The sequence below is a fragment of the Oncorhynchus masou genome, chromosome 27, assembly GCF_036934945.1.
Source record: "Oncorhynchus masou masou isolate Uvic2021 chromosome 27, UVic_Omas_1.1, whole genome shotgun sequence".
Lineage (NCBI taxonomy): Eukaryota > Metazoa > Chordata > Actinopteri > Salmoniformes > Salmonidae > Oncorhynchus > Oncorhynchus masou.
The window spans coordinates 48,166,629-48,192,421 of record NC_088238.1 but is presented as its reverse complement, the minus strand read 5'-3'; the positions used below and the strand labels follow the sequence as shown (position 1 = coordinate 48,192,421).

General features: G+C 43.2%; 1 protein-coding gene across 25 annotated transcripts in view; it reads right to left on the bottom strand.

Annotated features, from left to right (window-relative positions):
* LOC135516331 (receptor-type tyrosine-protein phosphatase delta-like) overlaps positions 1-25,793 on the bottom strand; it is a 606,705-nt gene that overhangs the window by 185,099 nt on the left and 395,813 nt on the right. The gene's annotated exons all lie outside the window — the stretch shown is intronic.

Here is a 25,793-nt window from a genome sequence, read left to right as displayed (position 1 = left end):
CGAGTGGACTCGGGGCACTTTCACGGTGCCTCAATACCGAAATAAACTTGTTTTACTGCGGCAAACAAAGTGATGTGACCTGGAAAGGTTGTATTTTCTACTGGATAATGACTGGGTTTTAGAGGCCCAGTCTCAATGTGCCCACAAATTACTCGTCTGGGGCAGAGTGTTCAGTGTAGGTCTGCCTGCCTCGTCCTAATTAAGCCCATACTAGTGGTACATGTTTATTAGTGGGCAGGTTAGTGTGCAGCGAAAATGCCTAATCTAGCTGCCTAGCTAGCTAGCGACCTACCTACCACATTCTGCCTCTCCCTTCCCAGCAAACACATAACCACTCAGCGTTGGCTCCAAATTGTGAGCCTAAAATGTGCCATTGCTGTTCTGTTCTGTCCTTGGTGGAATGAGGTTAGTTCAGGTTTGATGATACTGGGTTGATGGTATGTACCTTCACTATCACATTCTGCCTTTTGTTTGGCTGTGTTCTAGAGACATCTCTTTCTGTTCTCTTCTGGGTACATTAGGGTTAGATTAGGTTTGAGTTAATCCTATTCGTTCCATCTGGAATATACTACCCTTTCGATGACTCTAGCAACAATAGGTACATAGTCACGCAGTTGTTTGTATGAATGCCCTATGAATGCTTTATGAATGCTCTATGAATTCTCTATGAAACTCAGCTAAATATAGAAGACAGAGGAAACTATTGAATAAGACTTCCTTGACAGGGTTTTCTTCAATGGTCCAAATCTGTACAAACAAACCATGAAGAAAAAATCACCTTCCACATTTAAACTTTAGAGGGGCTTTACATTTCACTCGTAGGATTTGGTGAACTGTAATGCCTCGCAGTACAAGGGGAAGAAGATGTCATTGGAGAAATATCCTTTGACTTTCACTTTTTATGTGCTTTCATAATCCAGAGTGCAGAACCAGTTAACTTAATAACTGCGACGCCCATTCTCATAAATATGCAAATATACAATACAGACATTCTCAGTATTTTTAGTGGAGAAAGGGGCATTATGGGTAGAAAGCAGAGACTTGACTAAAAAAGCCACAATCTCACGCAATATAAATATCTCATGTGGGCCAACTTGATATTGTGTGTTAGGGGGCATCGCTATGTTGAAGCCGGTCCAAAAAAGCGGCATGCTCACCTGTAATAGTGAATTAAATCATCCAAAATGGGAGTGCTCGCTCTGTGCTTGCCCTTGTCAATTGCGCTTCTTGGAGTGGTTTGATTTCCATTGGTGACAAAGCTCGGAACTTATCCCTACCTCCCTGTCTCTGTTTTGAAAACGGCAAATGGGCACAGTAGAGGTTTGGTTATACTGCCTGGGAATACTGCTTAATGCCAGGGTCTAAAGTAATACACACTGCTTGCTCGTACCTTATCCCACCACTCATTCCAGTGGTGTACAGTGGGAAACTTTACAGCCTCACCAAGGGGGAAAACGGCACCAGAGCTTGCGATGGGCATGGCATCAGCATGGCAGCAACAACGACTCCTTTAAGGAGGTGTTTCTGGAAGAAGTCTCAAGTGCAACTGATAGACTGATAGACTGTCTGTTTAGCAGAGTTGTGGACTCGAGTCACATGACATGGACTCGAGTTGATAGAAAATCAAATAACTTGAGACTTGACTTGGACTTGGAGCCTCAAAACTCGGGACAAGAGTTTGACTTGAAATTGTGGGGCCAGGATTTGTAATGTTTTTTCACTCATTTTGTGGCACAGAGTCTATGATTAGGCCTACTTCACACACAGCCAGGGACAGTAGCCGCTGTACAGCCCTTGTGATGACACTCTGATTGGACCAGCAAACTGTCCATCAACACAGGTTGGGTGAGATAGCCAACAGATTGCTGATTTGCTGTACAGCTATAGGATTGGGTGCAGCAAAAACATCAAATTGTAAGAAGAGAGGATTGCCATAACAAATAAATATGCAGCTCCAAAAATTGTTTGGTGATTAAGAATATGAACTGTTAACTTTGCAAGCTCACCAGCAATGGGGCAACAATTACTAGCATAGGCCTACTGGTCTTATGTAACAATTGTTTGAAATTGTTAATTTACTTCTGAAGCTTTTTTGTTGTTAAAATGAATTCAAATGAATTCAAATGAATAAGCTGTGTGTGGGTATTCTCTGACAGCGGAGCTGAGACGATGTCTGTGTACTAACAGCTGGGAAATATGTGCCCCCTACTGCCCTTGCACTTCTCTCTGTCACTGTCTCTCCGTCTCCCTCTCTCCCTCTGTCTCCATCTACCCTACCAGGTAAAAAAGAAGCAAACCTTGACTCGGAACAGCTGGGATCCTGTCGCCAAGCTTCTGTTGGACTGAAGTGGAATAGTACAACATACGAGAATAGCACAGGGAAAGAGAGGGATAGGGGGCAGAGAGAGAGGGAAATAGGCATAGAGAGGTAGAGAGAAAGGTAGGGAAAGACGGGGAAGAGAGAGGGGTGGAGAGAGGTGAGGGAGGGGGAAGAGAGGTATCAAAAGTGGAGAGAGAGAGAGAGAGCGCAGACACACTAATACACAGCGACATGCCAGAGGAAGGGAGCTCAGTGTCTGTTCTGTTCCTGGCTTTTCATGGACTAAAGAGCTAATCAATATCACTGAGAAGAAGTCTTTCAACCGGCCCGGTGGACTTTCTATACAGGTAAAAGTGCTGGAGATGGACCCCATTCTCATACTGAGGCATCGGACTTGTAAACACATGACGGTGTAAACTCACCTTGAGGGTACATACATAGATGGCTTTAAAATTGTGAGAGCGAGACATCTTTCATTCATCTTGAAGGATATAACATGTCATTGTCAAAGTATGACACCATACCTTTCGACTATTCTGCCCTAAAAAGAGAGGGAAAGAAACCATAGCGTCTTATTGCTAGAAGTCCCCATCCACACCACCCTTGGGGACTCCCAAAAGATTCAATGTCCACTGGGACAGTTTTTTGTGTGGAACTACCAACCCAGCAAAGGATGAACCCCTGATACACCTAAAAGCCCTGCGCCCATCCTTGTCCACATTCCAGTCTCGGGAGACGTGATAGCGGGACCATTCCGGAACCATCTGAAATAACGACACCAGACAGGGGTGGAGGGGTAATGGTTGGACTTAAATGTGGTAGGATTTAAATGAGGCAGATTTAAATAGCCGGGCGTGTGATCTGCCGTGTCCGACATAGATCTCAGATCGTGCTGGTATTCCGTACATATCCCTCCCTAACTGAAGGGAGGGGTTGTGGGGGAGGGGTGTGTGTGGTGATGAGTGGGGTTTGTTGGGTATAAAGGACGACTCCAGATGCTCCCAGCTGGCTGATACCCAGAGAGGCTAATCCACCCAGTGTCTGCCTCATTATTTGAACACAGACACACACACAGCAACCCCCCCCCACACACACACACACACACACACACACACACACACACACACACACACACACACACACACACACACACACACACACACACACACACACACACACACACACACACACACGCCCATCCAACATTCACCTCATCCACTCAACGTCTTGCTAGTTCTATGGTTTAACAGTAGGCAGAACATGTGCCCCCCATTGCTTAATAAAGGACAGGCAAGCAGGCAGCTAAACAAACATTCAGGGGGTTAGTTACGCAATATGGGGAAGTGGGGGTGGGTGAGGTAGTGTTAACATACCAATGCATTACTGATGGTGCATTATATGTATATATATATATATATATATATATATATATATATATATATATATATATATATATATATATATATATATATATATATATATATGTATATATATATATATATATATATATGTACCCCCGGAAGGTGATTGCAACGGACCAGTTGAGGTTTCAGTTGAATGCTGACAGTGTTGTGATTGAATACATGTTTAATGTGTGACTTTCAAGATTTGTGCTGTGTCAAAGTCTGCGCTCCAAATGTCCCCCTGTTCCAAGTCCTATGTGCCCTGGTCAAAAGTAGTGCACCACCAGTGTGGTGTTTCTCGCAGACCTGATGACCAGGTCTCGATACATCTCATCTTACCAGTAAGGTGCAGACACAGGCAAAAATAACAACAACATAAAAGTCACTGAAGTGGAAAACAAATGTTATATTCTGAAAACATCGCCAACTACTATAGATTTTTTTTAAATGCAACGCATGAAAACACAATTGTGTAAATGCATCATTCTCAATCCAACCAATCAGAGAACAGAAAACCCTCTCTGAATCCACTGGAATCTCAATCCAACCAATCAGAGAACAGAACACCCTCTCTGAATCCACTGGAATCTCAATCCAACCAGTCAGAGAACACCCTCTCTGGAAGAATCCACTGTTGAGGGACAAAGTTCCCTCACAAACCTCACTGTTAGAAACACTACTCCACAAGCAAGCCTATCTGTATGTATGTCTGACCAAGCAAGGTCTAACAGGGAAACTAATCCCATGGAACATCCGCAACAACATATGGATGCAGTGCCAGTTAAGAGAGAGAGCGAGTGAAAGAGAGAGAGTGTGTGTGTGTGTGTGTGTGTGTGTGTGTGTGTGTGTGTGTGTGTGTGTGTGTGTGTGTGTGTGTGTGTGTGTGTGTGTGTGTGTGTGAGTGAGCTCCCAAGGTCACTGTTCCTGGACCTGTGTCACAGCGGCAGAAGCGAAACGGCGCGGACCTTTTTCAGAAGTGATAAGTGGTGAGGCTGGCAAGCTCTGGCATGGCTATCAGTTACCGCAAGGACAATACCAACGCTCTGCCATGAAGATCCATCGAGGTTTGGGGGTGTGCCGCAAAATGTCTGCTAACAGTATGCTAACGTTATGTCAACAGGTGAAGTGCCATATGACACGGTTGTTTTCCTTACAGAAAGTGACATGTGAAGAAAAACAGGCTCGTGTTGTTTTCTTCTCTTGAACATTGTAAATGCAGCCAGCCATTTTTTTTGAGATTCTAGACACGGTGTTTTGTCAATGTCACACTGCTGCTGGCAAGGCCATTCTTGGGTCTGTGATGAGTGATATCTGGCATGGCGTGAAATATATCCCTTATCCGTTTGAGTCCTTACTCTCCGACCAGCATCACTTACATGGCAGGACAACATAAATCTTCATTTTCACATATGGAAGGAGACTGGCACACTGGCCAAAATCCAATACTCATGGGAGTGCTTGGTCTTGCTTTAAGCATAATAGTTTGTTTTTTTTAAAGGGGAAGAAAAAAAATAACAGACAAATAAATCAGCAGCATGAAATGTACTATTGTATTCTGTAATTATTGATGATCTGTCAAAACATTTCTTTATTTTTTGGCTGCAGAGCAAAATGATTTTCCCATAGAACTTTACCTACTTCCAAAACAAATCATGAATAACTCGCAAATCAATATTCAGAGCATTATTGAGCTCGACTGCTTGACTTTTGTTGCCCACTTTACCCTTCTGCATTTAATTTGCCAGATTTGTTTTACCTATAGCTCTATTTGAGTTATTGCCTATAGGAGAAGAATTCTGCGGAACAAACATCAAAGCACACACACACAAACACCTGAGAACTTACACACACACACACACACACACACACACACACACACATTCAGTGTGTTATATCCCAGTAACTACGTACTAAGTCATTGGGTTTGCAAGGTACACTACCGTTCAAAAGTTGCGGGTCACTTAGAAATTCCTTGTTTTTTAAAGAAATGCACAGTTTTTCTCCATTAAAAAAATAACATAACATTTATCAGAAATACAGCATAGACATTGTTCATGTTGTAAATGACTATTGTAGATGGGAAAAAGCTGTTTTTTAATGGAATATCTACATAGAAGTACGGGGGCCATTATCAGCAAACATCACTCCTGTGTTCCAATGGCACGTTGTGTTAGCTAATCCAAGTTTATAACTTTAAATGGCTAATTGATCATTAGAAAACCCTTTAGCAATTATATTAACACAGCTGGAACTGTTGTCCTGATCAAAGAAGCAATAAAACTGTCTTTCTTTAGACTAGCTGAGTATCTGGAGCATCAGCATTTGTGGGTTCGATTGCAGGCTCAAAATGGCCAGACATTTCTAAGTGACCCCAAACCTTTAACGGTAGTGTACATACGATTCCTTAACAGGCAAATGACAAACGAAAAGGTAAAATAAAGTTGAGTCATTGGGTTTGCAAGGTACATACACTTCATTATCTAGCAAAACATTAAAAGCTGAAACCCATTTCCAGAATCATGTTTCATCACAGTTGATTTTCGAAAGGGATTGGGTCAAAAACATCCGGTGCTCTTGAGACCAGGCACAGCTAGCCCTAGTCAGCCGCAGTCAATGGGGCTTGTGTTCCTCAATAGAGAAGTTGGCACTGGCAGTCTAAGCCTGCTGTTCTACTGAGCAGAGCTGAATCAAATTGTCCCTGGCAGTTTGAGAGCTCCGCTGGCAGATATGGTCAACACCACAGACCTCCGGCAGAAGGCTGAGAGCGCCCATCGAGGGCCCATCTTCCCAAATACTTCAGAAAGCACCCGAGTCAGCGGGAAGTCTCGAGTTATAAAAGGGAGTCCACCAAAGAGGGGTTCTGCCGAGAGAGAAGCCTCACTGACTGACTGGACTGGCGAACTAGCACTTGTGAGTTATTTGGCAACTCAAGCGTCTCGGAAAGTGCTGGTTAACGCCAAGGGAGTGAGATGTGGTCGAAAGCTTAACAAGAGAGGGGAAAAGTGTAAAGTTGGTTGACTGGTCGGTCATAAGAGGTCAAACGGTAAAATGGTGAAGTTGAAATAACTTACTGATATTTCGGCAAAAAAAATGCAAGCCAGACAAACCTCAGTCGCAAACCATTAATTTGAGGAAAGTATAGGCCTAGATCAGTACAGCTCTCAATCCAATACACCATAACACCATAAAACCCACCTACAACAATCAATGTTCTGGTGTGTCTGAGCAGCACCGGAGGACAACCCACTGACCCCACCCTGACACTAACTCCGGTCCTCTCTCTATGGTCGCGGTCCTGGGGTCAAAAGCCGACGGGGAAAGTGAGTGGATTATCAATAACCTCATTTAGTCTACCTGGACGGTGGAGCTCTGGCGCAGAAAAAACAATTTGTAGCGGCACTCAAAACAAATAACTTAAATTGTTGAATCATTATGACTGGCTCAGTCCGCACCTGTCATTGTTTTAGGATCGAGGCTTAATGACACACCAAAGGAATAGACAACTGGATTAACATATAATTCCCACCACTGACTAAACTTCAGAAGCACTAGTTGAACTTAGTAAAAAAATACTGTATATAGCACTGTATGTAAGAAATGATAGTTTTTGCTATTTCTTTCTCTTTTCTTGCAGTCACGACACAACAACAGCGTTCTGGCAGCTATCCTCTAAGTTGGGATATTGGCCATTATTTCGTGGAACGAGTGCTGAGTCCTGATATCATATATCTGGTGTCTGCTCATACTGCGTCAAGGATCTGTTATCCCTGATGTTAGCTGGCACTGAACCATATCGGTTTCCGCACTGTCCACAGATCCAACCCGCAACAGCGTGAACATGTATTTTCGTGCCTGTCTCATTTGAAGCCCCGGAACTAACACAGTATGTGCACATATGAGTGTGTGACTCTGTGTGGGGTTTTGTTTCATGTTCAGGCTATTTCCACCCACTCCCTAGCCTGATAAAGTTGCTATGAACCTGGAGGGAAACCGTTTCAGTTGTAGGACAATTACAAGTAATCACTGGGAACCAAGTTCATGGCTTTTAAGTGCAGCTAGTCAGACATTTTGTGTCTGCCTGTCAAACACTGGGGAATCCTGCTGCGCCTGCATGGAATCCTCGTCCAGTATATCAGCGATAAACTGCCTTGACGAAGCCCTCTGCACAATCCACAAAGGCTCTGTCTCTCAAATCCCTGGGAACGAATGGGGCTGAAGATCGGGATACTCTGTTATCGTAGCTGAATAATACAATCGCCGGTGGCTTGTGGTTCGCTGGCTTTTTGTTATCGCGCCGCATGATAATCTAAAAATCAAATGGCTCAGGAAATATTGTGTGCCTGTGTGTGAATGGGAAGGAATGCGATGGGCCACAGTGTCAACGAAAAATAAAGACTGACAATTTATAGCCGCTGTCCTGACCGACGCTGGATGTATTGATGCAAGATATCACATTTTTTATATTTTACCCCCTTTTTCTCCCTAATTTCGATCTTGTCTCATCGCTGCAACTCCCCAATGGGCTCGGGAGGCGAACATCGAGTCATGCGTCCACCGAAACATGACCCGCCTTACCATGCTTCTTAACACCCATTTGCTTAACCTGGAAGCCAGCCACATCAATGTGTCAGAGGAAACACCATTCAACTGACGACTGAGGTCAGCCTGCAGGCGCCTGGCCCACTATAAGGAGTTGCTAGAGGGCGATGAGCCAAGTAAAAGCCCCCCCATCCAAACCCTCCTTAACCCAGACAAAGCTGGGCCAACTGTGCGCTGTCCTATGGGACTCCCAATCAGGGCCAGTTGTGATACAGCCCGGGATTGAACCCGAGTCTGTAGTGATGCCTCTAGCCTTAGACCGATGCGCCAATTGGGAGGCACAAGAGATTTTGTGTACATGCTTTATTAAATTGTGAAATATTATGTGTACATTCCATCACCGCATACAGTCTACTGATGTTCAGGGGCAGAAGTCAAACTGTCGACACTCTGAGAAAGAAGGATTCCAAAATGGTTCCTCGGCTGTCCTCATAGGAGACCTCGTTTTGGTTCCTGGTAGAATCCTTTTGGGTTCTACATAAAACCCTCGGTGGAATGGGTTCAACATGGAACTGAAAAGGGTTCTACCTAAAACAAAAAAGGGTTCCTCAAGGGGTTCTCCTATGGGGACAGCAGAATAATCCTTACAGGTTCTAGGTAGCACCTTTTTTTCCAAAGAGTGCACTGATGTTCAGGGGTGGAAGTCAAACAGCATATGAAGCTATAGGTAGTAGTTATCACAGGACGGTGATGAGCAACAAAGTACCATAAGTTAGCCTGCACAGGAGGGGTTGGGTGTGTGAGTATGTGTGTGTGTTTGTGTGTTTGTGTGTTTGTGCGCACGCATGCGGGAATGTGTGTAGTCTGTGCCATGGTTGTTCCCCAGACTTGCTCAGCATTAAAATGGATTGACTTGCGTGTCATTACCGCCTGCAGCTAATTGCAATAAGCAAAATAGGAATGAGAAAAAAACTAACACAGGGGTATCCATTTCATTTGGAGCACCATGCAAATCAATGCCACCAGCAGTGGCTGTCGTCACAGCGGGGAGCCCTGACTGAAACCAGTCAATAACCAGTCACTCCATCCACTCTCCTTACTTCCTCCCTCCTTCCTTCCCCCAATGCTAAAGACTTGAAGCGGAAGCAGGATGAAAAAAAAGGTGGAACAAAAAAATAATCTATGGAAGCCGTCTACAATAGCCTTCCCATTTCGCTGGCCGCCTCCTAACATCCCTCACTTAATGGGACAGAAGAAGTCCCCTTTGCATAGCAGTCTAACTGGAGGGTGCTTTGACAGCCAGGCAATTTATGAGACACAGCTTGAACTGCGGAGATGAGGTTGATGCCAAAACTATGGACTTTTCTCCCTTTTTCTTGATGGGCATTTTCAGAATGGCCAACTGTCTGTGACAGACTGTAATACGTTTTCAACTGTGTCAGATAAATGTCAAAATTAAACCGCTACTGAGCTCGTCAAGTAAGTGTCTAAGTCATGTAATGAATGAAAAGGAGAAGACCCCATAATATATATATTATATAAGTAAGTGTCTAAGTCATGTAATGAATGAAAAGGAGAAGACCCCATAATATATATATATATTATATAAGTAAGTGTCTAAGTCATGTAATGAATGAAAAGGAGAAGACCCCATAATATATATATATATATTATATAAGTAAGTGTCTAAGTCATGTAATGAATGAAAAGGAGAAGACCCCATAATATATATATATTATATAAGTAAGTGTCTAAGTCATGTAATGAATGAAAAGGAGAAGACCCCATAATATATATATATATTATATAAGTAAGTGTCTAAGTCATGTAATGAATGAAAAGGAGAAGACCCCATAATATATATATATATTATATAAGTAAGTGTCTAAGTCATGTAATGAATGAAAAGGAGAAGACCCCATAATATATATATATTATATAAGTAAGTGTCTAAGTCATGTAATGAATGAAAAGGAGAAGACCCCATAATATATATATATTATATAAGTGTCTAAGTCATGTAATGAATGAAAAGGAGAAGACCCCATAATATATATATATATATTATACTTCCTATTATATATATAGGAAGTAGTGCTAGAACATTCCTATTTGGAATATCCTATCATAGTATAATCCAACCGCAATCACCAGCGTGACTCACAGCCATAAATGTAGGCTAATGTTTCAAATGAGCTCTCGACCTGGCTGTGCAAATGCAACCGTGCGCCAACATGATATCTCACTTCTTGATTTCTACAACTCGATTCCGACCAAACAAAAAATCAACATCCCGTGAGTCACGACAGGACAAATCAGCTGAATACACAACTCACTTCAGTATCGAGTTGCCGTACTTTACGTCAGACTGCTTAATGAAGCCAAGTTTAGCTTCACCGCCGACTTCTGCATGACTGTTATAATTTGTGTTCCAAATGGCACCCTATTCCCTATGCAGTGCACTACTACCATATGGGCCCTGGTCATAAGTAATGCACCACATAGGGAATATGGTGCCATTTGGGACTCAGAACTCACACAGCTTGCCTAATTCTGCTTTGGCTTAATGAGTGTAGTTTGAAATAATAGGCCTGTATTGAACAGAAATAATAGGCCTGTATTGAACGGAGGCATCAGGCATCCATAAAATCCTAAATGAGTAGACCCATTTCAAAAGCTAATCACCTCACTTCAGTTGGGTTCTTATGCTGAGATGCTGAGATTTACTCCCCCACATTTAATGAAGTCAAATATTAACTCAAGAGTATAGAAATTAGGGACTTGGGTTCTATTCATAGAATACATTTGAAAAACAATCCCCTGTAGGAATTAGTTTAACCAAAAAAAGGTTGTATTGCATTACCTCTAAGGCTCGCAACAATGACTGTACGTGAATGGACAAAGCCATCGCTTAAGTGACACCATTCATTGCTATGTGAAGACTCAATAGTGCATTGAAGCCAAATGAAGTTGGTTGAGATGGCGTCTCATGGAGACATAAAATGCAGAGTTTGAGCTACTCCGGGAAGGCCGACCAGGGTACTATAGGCTGCCATTAGCAACTGAATTATCCTTATAACTTGTTTTGTGTGTGATTTAAAAAATAATTGGGTCAAGGACATACATCTGGTGTATTGGAAGCAATTATTGGTACCACGATTATCTTCAAATGTGTCACGTTCTGACCTTAGTTCCCTTGTTTTGTCTTTGTTTTAGTATGGTCAGGGCGTGAGTTGGGGTGGGCAGTCTATGTTCCTTTTTCTATAATTTGGGATTTCTGTGTTTGGCCAGGTATGGTTCAGAATTAGAGGCAGCTGCCAATCGTTGTCCCTAGTTGAGAACCATACTTAGGTAGCCTGGTTTCACTTTTGAGTTGAGGGTGATTATTTTCTGCAGTGTATGTGCTGTAGTTTCTGTTGTTGTCTGTTCACACTGCTATGCTTTATCTTGGCCAGGTCGCAGTTGTAAATGAGAACTTGTTCTCAACTAGTCTACCTGTTTAAATAAAGGTGAAATAAATAACAAAAGAACAGAACTGTTTCATTTATCATTTTACACCTCCAATTGACTCAAATGATGTCAATTGGCCTATCAGAAGTTTCTAAAGCCATGACATCAATATCTGGAATTTTCCAAGCTGTTTAAAGGCACGGTCAACTTAGTGTATGTAAACTTCTGACACACTGGAATTGTGATACAGTGAAATATTCTGTCTGTAAACAATTGTTAGAAAAATGACTTGTGTTACGCACAAAGTTGATGTCCTAACCGACTTGCCAAAACTATAGTTTGTTCACAAGAAATATGTGGAGTGGTTGAAAAACAAGTTTTAATGACTCCAACCGAAGTGTATGTAAACTTCCGACTTCAACTGTAAGTGAAAATACTTGAAAGTACTACTTAAGTAGTTTTTTGTGGTATCTGTAGTTTACTATTTATATTTTTGACAACTTTTACTTCACTATATTCCTGAAGAAAATAGTGTACTTTTTACTCCATTCATTTTCCATGACACCCAAAAGTACTCATTACATTTTGAATGCTTTGTTTGCCGTCTGGTTTGCTTAATATAATACATTTGAAACTTAAGTATATTTAAGCAATTACATTTACTTTTGACACATGTTTAAAACCAAATCATTTTTAACTTTTACTCAAGTAGGATTTTACTGGGTGACTTTCACTTTTACTTTAGTCATTTTATATTAAGGTATCTTTACTTTTACTCAAGTATGACAATTGGGGACTTTTTCCACCACTGCCATTTTTTGATTCACTATAATGAGGGTTTTCTGCTAACAATGCCCGCAGTACCGCAATCGGCCTTGATCTTCAATGAGAGGGGGCAGTCATTCTCCCCTAGTTTGCACACATTGCACCAAATGTGGATATAGCATTTGTCTACGGATAATTTAGCACGCTGTGTAGGGACCACCGGCTGTAGACATCTGATGGCTGACATTTTCAGAATTCTACATGTAAAATCAGTGCGCACTCAGTTTGCACTCAATTACTGCCGGCGCTCTGTTCAGAGGTGCTAAGTACACTCACGCCAGCAAACGCTATTGGTGTGTCTGAGCCTTTAAGGGTAATAAAGTTACACTGAATCCATTGCATTTAGAATCGATGCTACAGACCACAGTTTGTCCCTTCCACCATGATAAACATTGCCTTTAAATCCTGGGAATGTCCTGGTCTCTATCTCACAGAGACATCCAAGACTTTCAATTCTGTCTACTGCCGAGACAAGAAATAAGCTGCAAACGCCTCCAACATGCTCAAAAGGCAAACTAGAGTGAGAATCCTAAAGATGCTTGGGTAATGAAGTCCGCTGGGACAGGCAGAGAGACACAATTAAAGGCAAGAAGTATTGAGACGAACCGGACAGGGATCTATCTCAGAAGTGGGGGAGTATAGTGAGTGGGTACTGGTGCCACTGATGACAGAGGCAGTGGAGTCGTGCAGCCATAGCAGATGGCAAATACAAACAACAAGAGGGAAGGAGGGAGAGAGGTAAGGATGGGGAAAGAGAGGGAGGGAAAGGATGGGGCGAGAGAGAGAGGAAAAGGAGGGGGAGAGAGGGAGGGAAGGTGGGGGGAGGGAGGGAGGGAAAGAAGGGGGAGAGGAGGGGAAGGGAGGGGAGGGAGGGAGGGTGGGAGGGAGGGAGGGAGGGGCGAGAGAGGTAGGAAAGGAGGGGGGGAGAGAGGGAGAGAAAGAGGGGGAGAGAGGGAGGGAAAGGAGGGGGGAGAGGAGGGGAGGGGAGGGGAGAGAGGGAGAGAAAGGAGGGGTGAGAGAGGGAGGAAAGGAGAGGTGAGAGAGGGAGGGAGGGAGGGAAAGAGGGGCGAGAGAGGGAGGGGCGAGAAAGGGAGGGAAGGAGGGGGAGCAATGGAATGGGGGAGGAGAGAGATGAAATGGGGGGGAAGGGGAGAGAGGGAAGGAGGGAGAAATAGGGAAGGAGGGGGAAGTATGGGGTGAGAGAGGGAGAGAAAGGAGGGGCGAGAGAGGGTGGGAAGGAGTGGTGAGAGAGGGAAGGAAGCGAGGGATTGAGTGGTAAGAGCCTTTGATGACAGAAGCCTGTTGAGAGGAATGAGAATGGTCACAGATCTCAACGCCTCTGTAATGTTCTCTTCAACAAACGTGCACATTTCTGTTCACTGACTTGTCGTGAAAAACACTATGGCCTTTCGTTAGCCCAAAGGTTTCTTGAGCACCATGGAGAATAACAAGACATGAACAGGAAATACATACAGTACATTATTGGTGAGATTTATATTTAGGTACAGTACGCCTAGTCAGTGGAAGGCAGAGTGACAAAGTTTTCTGGCATGTGTTTGGTCAGCCGTCTAGCCCTTCTGGGTATTTTGGAGTGGTGGTGACTGCTACAACTGGAAACAATAGTCAAAAAAGAACAACAGTGAATTATTCTCAATGTTATGCAGGCTAGCAGAACGGCAGACAACAATACTTTAACCACTAGCACAGGGCATCCTCCTTCACAGCTCTCTGTTGAGTTTATCACAATGGACAGTTGGGAACATTTCCAAAACAGCAAAGGGGCGGATGGGGGGAACGGAGGGACCTGGGTGGAAGACAGGATTGTATTGTTGTCATGTTTTCATGACTACTGAAATGAACCTTTCCATGAAGTGTGACAGAATAAGCCAGTGTTACGAAAGCGGACACTCCCAACACCCAACGTTCCTTTCTTTCTCTTCCTGGGTTCTTTCTGATACACAACCAACTGTGGAGAGGAGGGAAATCGATTTGGAATATTAAAAAGCGATTTTCGGAAGAGAGAGCAACAGCCAGCTACGATAAATCAGAAGTGCCAACCATTTTACCCTCATGTTGGTTTATTTGGGAAATAGTTCAAACATAATTTTTAATCCAGCTCGACTTTTAAGTCCAGCAACCCTGAGGCTAGTAAATCTAACTTGACATTGACACAGAAAATGACATGAAGTCAGCCATTTCACAAGTTGAGAGTCAGCCTGGTTTTGGCAAGTGAGGCACTTCATTCATACTTACAGAGTGGATAAAAGTTTGTTTTTCAAAGACATGAATTCCTTTTCATTGATTAGTCTCTAGATCTCTCTTTCTCACTTACTCTTTTTCTGTCATCCTTGTCCTCATTCTTCTCCGCAAGATTGATAATGTCCCTCTTCTTCTCTTCCCACTCACTTCCTCTCCCTCTCTTTTTCTGTAGAAATGGATGTCTATTTTTTCTGGTTCTTTCCTTTCTCATTTACTCTGTGGCGTCAACCTGTCCATCTCTATTTAACTGTTGTATTTCAATGGTTTGAGTTTGAGTTTTTTACTAACTCTTTCCCTCTGACATGTCTAACTGTCTGTCAGGGAGTGTGGAGGTGTGTTAGGCCCTGTCTTCAACACTCTCTTTCCATCCCTCTATTTCTCTTTCCATCCCTCAATTTCTCTCTTTGGACTGGATTGACAAGAGCTCTTCATTCTGTCTGACGAGGAGGATAAAGTCTCTCTCTCAAACACAAACACTTCCTCCCTTGGGCCTATAGGTGCATTAAATCCCCATTTTCATCACCCGCGGTCCTGTAGGATCAGCACTTGATTACTGTATTCATCCTTGCGCCACCAATCCTTCACGCTGAACACACACATCTGGGGGTCATTCCACCTCTGAACCTGCTTCCCATCTCTCACACATCGTCACAGAATGACGACTCAACAAAGGGAAGCATCAGGGAGTGTTTTTTTGTTGCTTTTGTGTTGGGCTGATGTCGGGTCCGGGTGTTGGAGCCGGAGCTACCTGGGAGTCATCAGCAGGTTAGTTAGGGTCTCATGCTTAAGCTGGGTGAACAGGTTCCCGTGCCTCAACCGAGGTAACTGGGGAGGTCTCAGCTTTCTCATCGGGCTGATGAACCAGCCGAGGAGTGAGGGGGTACTGTCACGTGTGCTCCCTCTCCTGCGCTGTACGTTTCTCATGCTCCCGCGCCTCAGCCAGATCGACAGGTTCCCGCGCCTTAGCAGAGGTGACTGGTCCGCACCTGAACCCCAGGTTCGTCATCTTGGTCGGCATCCTTAGGCTGGAGCCGCGTGTCGGGGACGGGGTACTGTCATGTGTGCTCCCTCTACGGACTCTAGGTCAACAGGCTGCTCGTTAGGGTGCACACCTGTCACCAGCGTTATGCGCATAATGACAATCACCTGGACTCCATCACCTCCTTGATTACCTGCCCTTTGTATGTCACTCCCTTTGGTTTCTTCCCCAGTCGTCATTGTTTCTGTTCCATGTCTGTGTGTTGTTCGTGTTTCTTTATTAAAATACTTCCTTCCTGACTCCCAGTGCACATCATTACATATTTCAATTCTCCCATTCTGAAGTTTGTTTTTGCATGTTTTACTTTTGGATTTTGTACATCAGCTTCAAACAGCTGAATATACAATATTTTTGGTTACGGAAAACATATTATAATGATTGCTTGTTTTAGCAACCAGGAAATGTTGGATCGATTTCTGCATAGTGCATCTTTAAATGAATAATTCAGTGTTAATAATTCTCACATGCTGGAATATGGAATAACTACAGGTAACTGCCAGAATAAAATAAACACTTGAGTAATTGAGCGATACAAAGTATATTGAAAGCAGGTGCTTTCACACAGGTGTGCTTCCTGAGTTAATTAATCAATTAACATCCACCATCAACAAAACACTGAGTGATGGAATTTCTCATGGAAGAATGGTGTCGCATCCTTCCAATAAAGTTCCAGACACTTGTAGAATCTATGTCAAGGCGCATTGGAGCTGTTCTGGCTCGTGGTGGCCCAACACCATATTAAGACACTTTATGTTGGGGTTTCCTTTATTTTAGCAGTAACCTGTATATCACATACGCACATTCCAACAGTTATGCCCAAGCAATGTCCAGTTACTATGCCGTTTAATCCTCCTTGGAATGGTCCTTTAGGCTGCTGGGTTGGTCCACACATGCATCTACTAGGCCGAGGCAGGTAGATGATTACGTAGTCAGAATTGAGTTGCATTCCTGGTATGTGTGACCTTGAACCGCACATTAACCTACAACTACTGAGTTAGTCAGTTCAAGGAGAGCTGACAGTCCTTAAATTGATAGTGTGTCTTTCACTATAGAGGTAGCCCAATCCCGTGCATAGCGACAAGACCACCATTGTGCATTATGCTCTGTGATGTATACCTTGTGTTTCCCTTCAGAATGGCAGAAATCTGACGAGTCATCGGCTTGATGACTTTATTTCCGTCAGGGGACAAAAATCTACTGCTAACGAACATCAGAGCATCTGGTCGTTGCTGACATCAAATGTTACCGTTGGAGCCAAATGATGTGCATTATCATAATGTGGCTCGATCATCATCCCTGTCCAATAATACTCCGGGTGGTAAATAATATCATGACCTCATTGGAAGGGTATGTATACCGTTTCTGTCTCTATTTGTGACAGCTTCATTTGTCCCAGTCTGAAATACTTTGAACAGTAATCTGACCTATCACGTGCCTGCGGCTAAACTTGCCCATATATCTATCTATATCTTCTCATGAGCTCTTTCATTTCCTTTCTATCCTCTCATCCAAACTTAGTTCATATCCAGCGAGGCTTACAGGGCGAAACCTAGTTTGCTGTTATTGCTACTTTGTAACCTTAATGGTAGCTACACCACAACATATTTTTGTCAAATATAGAAATGATATATGTGAACAAATATGTAGGTATAGTCAAATAATGTATGGGCTTTAAAAAACACCTTCATGGAAAAGTATGGCCTCCAATGTTGGATACATATACAGACAACCAATCTATAAATATGCTGGCGGGTCATCCAAGCCATATTTTTTTTCAAGCCGACTAAATATAAACAAGGCCTTGTCTCTAGTACGTTAACGTCTCGACCCTGAGTGATGCAACAAGCGAAACCCCCTTGAAATACTTCTTAAAATATACATGAAAAGGCCACGTATGTAGCGTCTGCTAGCACCCGGCTCACTTTGAAGATACAAACAGGGCCTTCACCTGTCATCATGAATCGGATGCCAAAAATATCACCGGGCGAAAGGAGACAAAAAAGAATAGGGAAGGTGACTCATGCTGAGAATGGAGTCAGAAACATTTGCAACATCCAAACGCGTCAACATGACAAACCGGAGAGGTCTACCACATGTGAAAGAACCGGCGCGTTTGCCAAATACAAACATAAGCCAGAAACGAAAAAGAGACGTTATTGCTGTCATAATCGTGTATCTCAATATAAAATCTATTTTTATTCGTTCGAGAGCCGAGTACAATTTTATTTTCCCACAGGACAAATTCCTTTGCTCTACTCCAGGGATGAAATTCTCCCAAACAACGCCAATCTATAAAAATAATAGATTAATAATGACACAGCAAAAAACGCCATTACACAAGCCACCAAACTGTCAAGGCTCATTAGAGCTGAACTGTAAAAGAGATCCAGCTGCTTGGCCAGGTGATGACACAAACACACCCTGGCCTCTGGCAGCAGCCCCCCATCCACACATCATCCCTCCCCCTAAAGAGAATATACTGCGTGTCTCCTGGCACAGTTCATCTCGTAATCCGCCTTAAAGCTGCTAAGCTTCCTTTGGTCTAAATGAATAGTGAACTACAGAGGGGAGAGGAGCCTTGATGCACTGGCCTGTATCAGAGCCTGCCACACAGAAAGAGAGAGGGGATGATGGAGGGAGAAAGGAAGATGGAGGAGGAGGAAGGACAAGCTTTAAGGTTTATGTCTGTCTGGTGAAATCAACGGCGGAGTGACCGGGGCCATTTTCACTCCCTGCAGCATTCTGTCTCTCTCTGTCTATCTGTCTCTCTCTCTATCTGTCTCTCTCTCTCTCTCTTTCTCTCTCTGTCTATCTGTCTCTCTCTCTATCTGTCTCTCTCTCTCTGTCTATCTGTCCCTCTCTCTCTCTCTCTCTCTCTCTCTCTCTTTCTCTCTCTGTCTGTCTATCTGTCTCTCTCTCTCTCTATCTCTCTCTGTCTATCTCTCTCTCTCTCTCTCTTTCACTCTCTCTCTCCCTCTCCCTCTCTCTCTCTCTCGCTCTCCCCTTCCAAATGGCGGTCATTACGCCGGACATAAAAAGTCATTTTAGTTCCGCCTGGCTTCTTCAAAGGGGCTCTGCTATAATTGAGAAGAGAGAGAGGGATAGAGAGAGGGATAGAGAGAGGGATAGAGAGAGGGATAGAGAGAGGGATAGAGAGATAGAGAGAGGGATAGAGAGAGGGATAGAGAGAGGGATAGAGAGAGGGATAGAGAGAGGGATAGAGAGAGGGAGGGAGGTCCGCAAAAACATAATTCCAACTGCGACTCCTGACCTCCAAAGTGAGGGGAATTGAGTTTGCCGAAGCCCTACCACACTATAAAAAGGGAATCATAATAAAGACGTGAGAGCTAGCGTATAGCCATGCTGGGCCCTGACATGTCATGTTTGCTGTTAAGCCATGTAAGCCCTTTGCCAGCTGTTTTTCCTTTTTTTGCTTCCTCCTATACATCTTTTTTATATAGAATGTGTGTGATGGTGTGGGTCTATGTGGAAAGACAGAGAGAGAGAGAGAGAGAGAGAGAGAGAGAGAGAGAGAGAGAGAGAGAGAGAGTTAGAGAGTTAGAGAGTTAGAGAGAGAAAGAGCTAGAGAGAGAGAGTTAGAGAGATGGAAACAGACATAGAGAGAGGAAGAAAGTGTGAGAGAGAGAAAACCAACAGAGAATATAGACCTCTGTGGGCTGAAACCCTAGTCGTTCCCTTCTGAGAAAGATGGAGAGAGGGGAAGGGAGTGAGTGAGAGAGAGAGAGAGAGAGAGAGAGAGAGAGAGAGAGAGAGAGAGAGAGGCAGTGTGAAGAGTACACACAACACATCAACTTTGATCTTTGGATTTTTAGAATAGGTAACATACCAATGTGATACCTCAAGATACCAAGATTAGAATATTTGTAGCTTCATGTATTGCAGGGAATCTGGGAACATTTAAAAATTATGGACATCCATCACTGTTAAATGCATTCCTCAGCTGTGAAATTCCTGTTGGCCTGAGTTGGTGCAATTTCTAATAGAACTTTACCACCTGTAGAACTTTTCCTGATAGAACTTTACCTCCAGTAGACAGTTTTCTAATAGAACTTTACCCCCTGTAGACTATTTCCTAATAGAACTTTACCTCCAGTAGACAGTTTTATAATAGAACTTTACCTCATCTAGAACATTTCCTAATAGAACTTTACCTCCTGTAGAACATTTCCTAATAGAACTTTACCCCCTGTAGACAGTTTCCTAATAGAACTTTACCTCATCTAGAACATTTCCTAATAGAACTTGACCTCCTGTAGACAGTTTCCTAATAGAACTTTACCTCATCTAGAACATTTCCTAATAGAACTTTACCTCCTGTAGAACATTTCCTAATATACTTTACCACCTGTAGAACATTTCTTCATAGAACTTTACCTCAGCTAGAACATTTCATAATAGAACTTTACCTCATCTAGAACATTTCATAATAGAACTTTACCTCATCTAGACCATTTCCTAATAGACTTTACCACCTGTAGAACATTTCCCAATATAACATATTTCCTAATATAACTTTACCTCCTGTAGAACATTTCCTAATAGAACCTTACCATTTGTAGACCATTTCCTAATAGAACTTGACCTCCTGTAGACAGTTTCCTAATATAACTTTACCACCTGTAGAACATTTCCAAATAGAACTTTATCACCTGTAGACAGTTCCCTAATAGAACTTTACCTCTTGTAGAACATTTCTTAATAGAACTTAATCTCCTATAGACAGTTTCCTAATGGAACTTTACCTCTTGTAGAACATTTCCTAATAGAACTTAATCTCCTGTAGACAGTTTCCTAATAGAACTTTACCTCTTGTAGAACATTTCCTAATAGAACTTAATCTCCTGTAGACAGTTTCCTAATAGAACTTTACCTCTTGTAGAACATTTCCTAATAGAACTTTACCTCCTGTAGACAGTTTCCTAATGGAACTTTACCTCTTGTAGAACATTTCCTAATAGAACTTAATCTCCTGTAGACAGTTTCCTAATAGAACTTTACCTCTTGTAGAACATTTCCTAATAGAACTTTACCTCCTGTAGACAGTTTCCTAGTAGAACTTTACCCCCTGTAGACAGTTTCCTAATGGAACTTTACCTCCTGTAGACAGTTTCCTAGTAGAACTTTACCTCCTGTAGACAGTTTCCTAGTAGAACTTTACCCCCTGTAGACAGTTTCCTAGTAGAACTTTACCCCCTGTAGACAGTTTCCTAATGGAACTTTACCTCCTGTAGACAGTTTCCTAATGGAACTTTACCCCCTGTAGACAGTTTCCTAATGGAACTTTACCTCCTGTAGACAGTTTCCTAGTAGAACTTTACCCCCTGTAGACAGTTTCCTAGTAGAACTTTACCCCCTGTAGACAGTTTCCTAGTAGAACTTTACCCCCTGTAGACAGTTTCCTAGTAGAACTTTACCCCCTGTAGACAGTTTCCTAATGGAACTTTACCTCCTGTAGACAGTTTCCTAATGGAACTTTACCTCCTGTAGACAGTTTCCTAGTAGAACTTTACCCCCTGTAGACAGTTTCCTAGTAGAACTTTACCTCCTGTAGACAGTTTCCTAGTAGAACTTTACCTCCTGTAGACAGTTTCCTAGTAGAACTTTACCTCCTGTAGACAGTTTCCTAGTAGAACTTTACCCCCTGTAGACAGTTTCCTAGTAGAACTTTACCCCCTGTAGACAGTTTCCTAGTAGAACTTTACCCCCTGTAGACAGTTTCCTAATGGAACTTTACCTCCTGTAGACAGTTTCCTAATGGAACTTTACCTCCTGTAGACAGTTTCCTAGTAGAACTTTACCTCCTGTAGACAGTTTCCTAGTAGAACTTTACCCCCTGTAGACAGTTTCCTAATGGAACTTTACCTCCTGTAGACAGTTTCCTAATGGAACTTTACCTCCTGTAGACAGTTTCCTAGTAGAACTTTACCCCCTGTAGACAGTTTCCTAGTAGAACTTTACCCCCTGTAGACAGTTTCCTAGTAGAACTTTACCCCCTGTAGACAGTTTCCTAGTAGAACTTTACCCCCTGTAGACAGTTTCCTAATGAAACAAATGGAAGCCATAATTGTTCTTCAGCTCTGCTTCCAATGCAAAATATGCTTTGTTTTTGTTGTTGATTGTTTCCCACACAAAGCCGAAACACAGAAGTGGCCACATTGGATTCTTGATCTGATGTAAGAAATGGCCGAACCATCTGTGGGCTAAAACGTGGAAGAAAATCAACGAGTTGACCGTCTCAGCAGAGAAAATGTAGATCTAAAGAGAAGCCATCTCCCTTCTGACAAGAATTCCATGATCATCTGTTATGCACCTCTCTACAGGATTTTAGTGTGTGTATGTGTGTGTCCATGCCTATGTGTATGTGTGTGTCCATGCCTATGTGAATGTGTTAACGAGTGCATTACAATCCCTTTCCAGACTGTATATTTGACCCTGAGATTAAATATACAAAAGGTGGAACTTCCCCAGTTCATGAGCTAGCCACTAGTCAGACTTGGTTACTCTGAGCCAAGTCTCTGTCCCTAGCACTTATCTGTTGCCACCCCACCATCTCTCACAGCAGGTAGTGTAATTGTGCTTGGAAAAAGCCTATCAACCAAGATACTCCATCTTGAAGTTCTCCCAAAGCCCCCTTTATCATTATAACTACAGTAGAGTGCCTCAGAACTAAAGTGTTTCAACCTAGTTGTTCCCTTCTGTGAGAGATAGAGAGTGGGGAGACGAGATAGGGTAGAGGGAGAGAGGGAGAGCCAGAAGAGAGAGAGAGACAGAGACAGAGAGACAATGAGAGAGACATCGATAGAAAGAGAAAGAGAGACAGAGAAGAATAAAGTGAGAAATAGACAGAGAGACAGAGAGACAGAGGGATAGAGAGAGAAATAAAGTGAGAAATATAAAGAAAGTGAGAGACAGATAGAAAGACAGAGATATGGAAACAGACAGAGAGAGGAATAAAGTGAGAAATAGAGAGACAGTAAGAGAGAGAGTTAGAGAGAGAAAGAGCTAGAGAGAGAGAGTTAGAGAGATGGAAACAGACAGAGAGAGAGGAAGAAAGTGTGTGAGAGAGAAACCAACAGAGAATATAGACCTCTGTGGGCTGAAACCCTAGTCGTTCCCTTCTGAGAAAGATGGAGAGAGGGGAAGGGAGTGAGGGTAGAGAGAGAGAGAGAGAGAGAGAGAGAGATAGATAGATAGATAGACAAAGAGAGAGAGAGACAGAGAGATACAGAGAGACAGATAGAGAGAGGGGGAGGAAGGAAGAGAGTGAGAGATGGAGTGAGAGATAGCGAGAGAGAGAAATAGAGAGAGGAAGAAAGTGAAAAAGTGAGCGAAAGAGAGGGAATATAGGGAATATAGACTTCTGTGCCAAATCCCTTTTTTTTCTCCCTAACGCGCCAGAAACACATTTTAAAACTGTCATACTTTAATTGAAATTCCATCACTTGTGTGGCTGCTATTGTGGAATAATTTGATAAAGCACTGTGACGTGAATGCGCAGAGCGGGCGGCGTGACTTCCATTTCTCCTGCCTTTTATTTCCCTCGTTCAGTCCGTTATTTAAATGAAACCCTTTGCAGATTCTGTTCTGTCCCAAAATTACAGATAAGGGAAAAGGAGACGATAGCAAGGGCAAAAATACAGCCATTTTGGGTCAAAATGTAAATATTGTTATATTAAGCCTAAGTCTTCCCAGCTACTTAGTCAAGTGTCGAAGGTAATGACCATATTAGCATCCAGAACAGCTAAACTGTTTGAGGTGGTTCCAATCCACTTTCCATTTCCATTTATTTCCAGTGGTTTCCAGTTGGTTCTTGCTAAGTGCTAACGATTGGTAGCGACTGGCATTTTGTCGAGCCAAAATGGAGGTCAAGGGCAGAATCCCATCCCTACTGACCCCAATGCAAATCTATACCAGCAGCCGCCCACCTATCTCTTGACAACTGACATGTGGCATCCGTCGTATCTGTTGAAACCCAATCCACCACTGAAAAACAGATACAGAGACAGGCAGTCGTGGCATCCCCTCCCCATCTGTGATACGTGGCTGCTTGCCCCTATAGCCTTAAGACTGCATTCTCCACCATGAAACCAGAGGGAGAGACAGAGAAGAGGATAATACTACTCAAAAGTGTAAAGACGTGTATTAGAGAGAGAAAGAGAGAGAGAGAGAGAGAGAGAGAGAGAGAGAGAGAGAGAAAATGTGTGTGTGTGCGTGCATGTCTGTGTGTGAGTGTGTACTCGTGCACTGGCGTGAGTGTGTGCGCTGTGTGTGTGTTTGGTGTTAGTGCTAAGCAAAGACTTCTCGCCAGACAATATTTATGGATCGTTCTCCGTCTTGACAGGGTGATGGACAGCAGAGGTGATGCCGGCGGGGCGTGAAAATAGGCTTCTTATTACTCTGACCCCAGCGGTATAAGCTGAATATCAATACCACGCTAGTGTTTCCCTCTGTGTAAAGCCAATGCCCCGTGGCAGACTTCTTTGAATGCTTTCCTAATGGCACCCTATACCCTATGTAGTGCACTACTTTGACCAGAGGCCTATGGGCATTCTATGGGCCCTGGTCAAAAGTAGTGCACTACATAGGGAACGGGTGCCATTAGGGATGCAATCTGTTTTATATCACGCAACCACCCTTGAACAGTAGTTGGGTAGAAAGGGGGTTAGGCGAGGGAATGTAAGCATGGGTAAATCAGTAGATGGAGGGGCTGAATGAAACGGCGTGCTGCAGCCAAGTGAACCAGGAAGGAAGGGTGGAGGAAGGCATGATTACTTTATTATGCTGTGGGATTGATCAGTGTTCTGCTAAATCAAACTCATTTCTCATTGTCACATTGCATCAGGTTCTCCTTGGTAAACTGGGTTCATAGAATAGGTCCCCCTGATACACACTGTCGCGCATGAAGGTACACACGCACATACATACCTACATACACACATACATAGGCACACTATTAAATACACGCACTTGCGTGCACACACACATCCTCACAACAGCAGCCCCGCCATGTTTTTCACCAAGACCGCTGTAGGGGGGGTGTAGTTTAGGCCTGCTGGCACAAATAAATTAGATTACACCAGTAGATTACAGGGCAATGGAAACCGAGGTGGTGATTGTTAGCAGACCTATTGGCACTCCGTGGCCTTCTCTCTCCAACCAGGTTGGCGCCCCATAATTGCAGCCCTGCGTTTAGGTATCCGTTTACATTATGTAAGTGTTGATTTTTCATACCACGGCTCGGAATGGAAGGCCTCAGCTTTGGTTTGGCATTCCACAAGCAGTGGTCACAGGCAACACAGGCGCACACGCACACAAACAAACACACAAAACACTTTGCAAACAGACTTCCTTTTTTTTGTTGCTTCTCCTTCTGCGATAGAATGGTGTGTCATAGACATTTGGATGTGGTGGAACAAGAGCATTGTACAAGGAGACACCACTTCTTTAAGAGGGTACTTGGTTCAGTCTGGCTGAGGGACTGGATGCTGATTTTATTAGCTCTGCTTGGTTCACCTGCAAGGGAATCTATTAATCCTTTGGCAGCAGGCTCTTCTTGTGTCCTGTAACATAATGTTCAGTCCCAGCATGAAATACACTGCAAATTAACTAGCAACTGCCTCGCTCTCATCGACGCACAACACACTCTTGCCCTGCCGCACTCAATCATAGAAACTTGGTTTCTGAGAGTTCTGATGAAAAGGCTCTTCAAACAACACCATGAATTGTTTCAACGGATTTCACAGGGACACGCAGCCAAGGACAGGTTCAGTAAAGATGGTCGCTTCAACACTGCTTTCAAAACAACGTAGCTCATCTCTCACGTCAGCTCTCTTTGGGTTGAACCACTTAAATCAACTCGGCTCTTCCACGTCAACGCATATTCATTTCGTCTCCTCTTTTGAGGGCAACTGTCGTAACAGCGGAATTGGAAATCGAT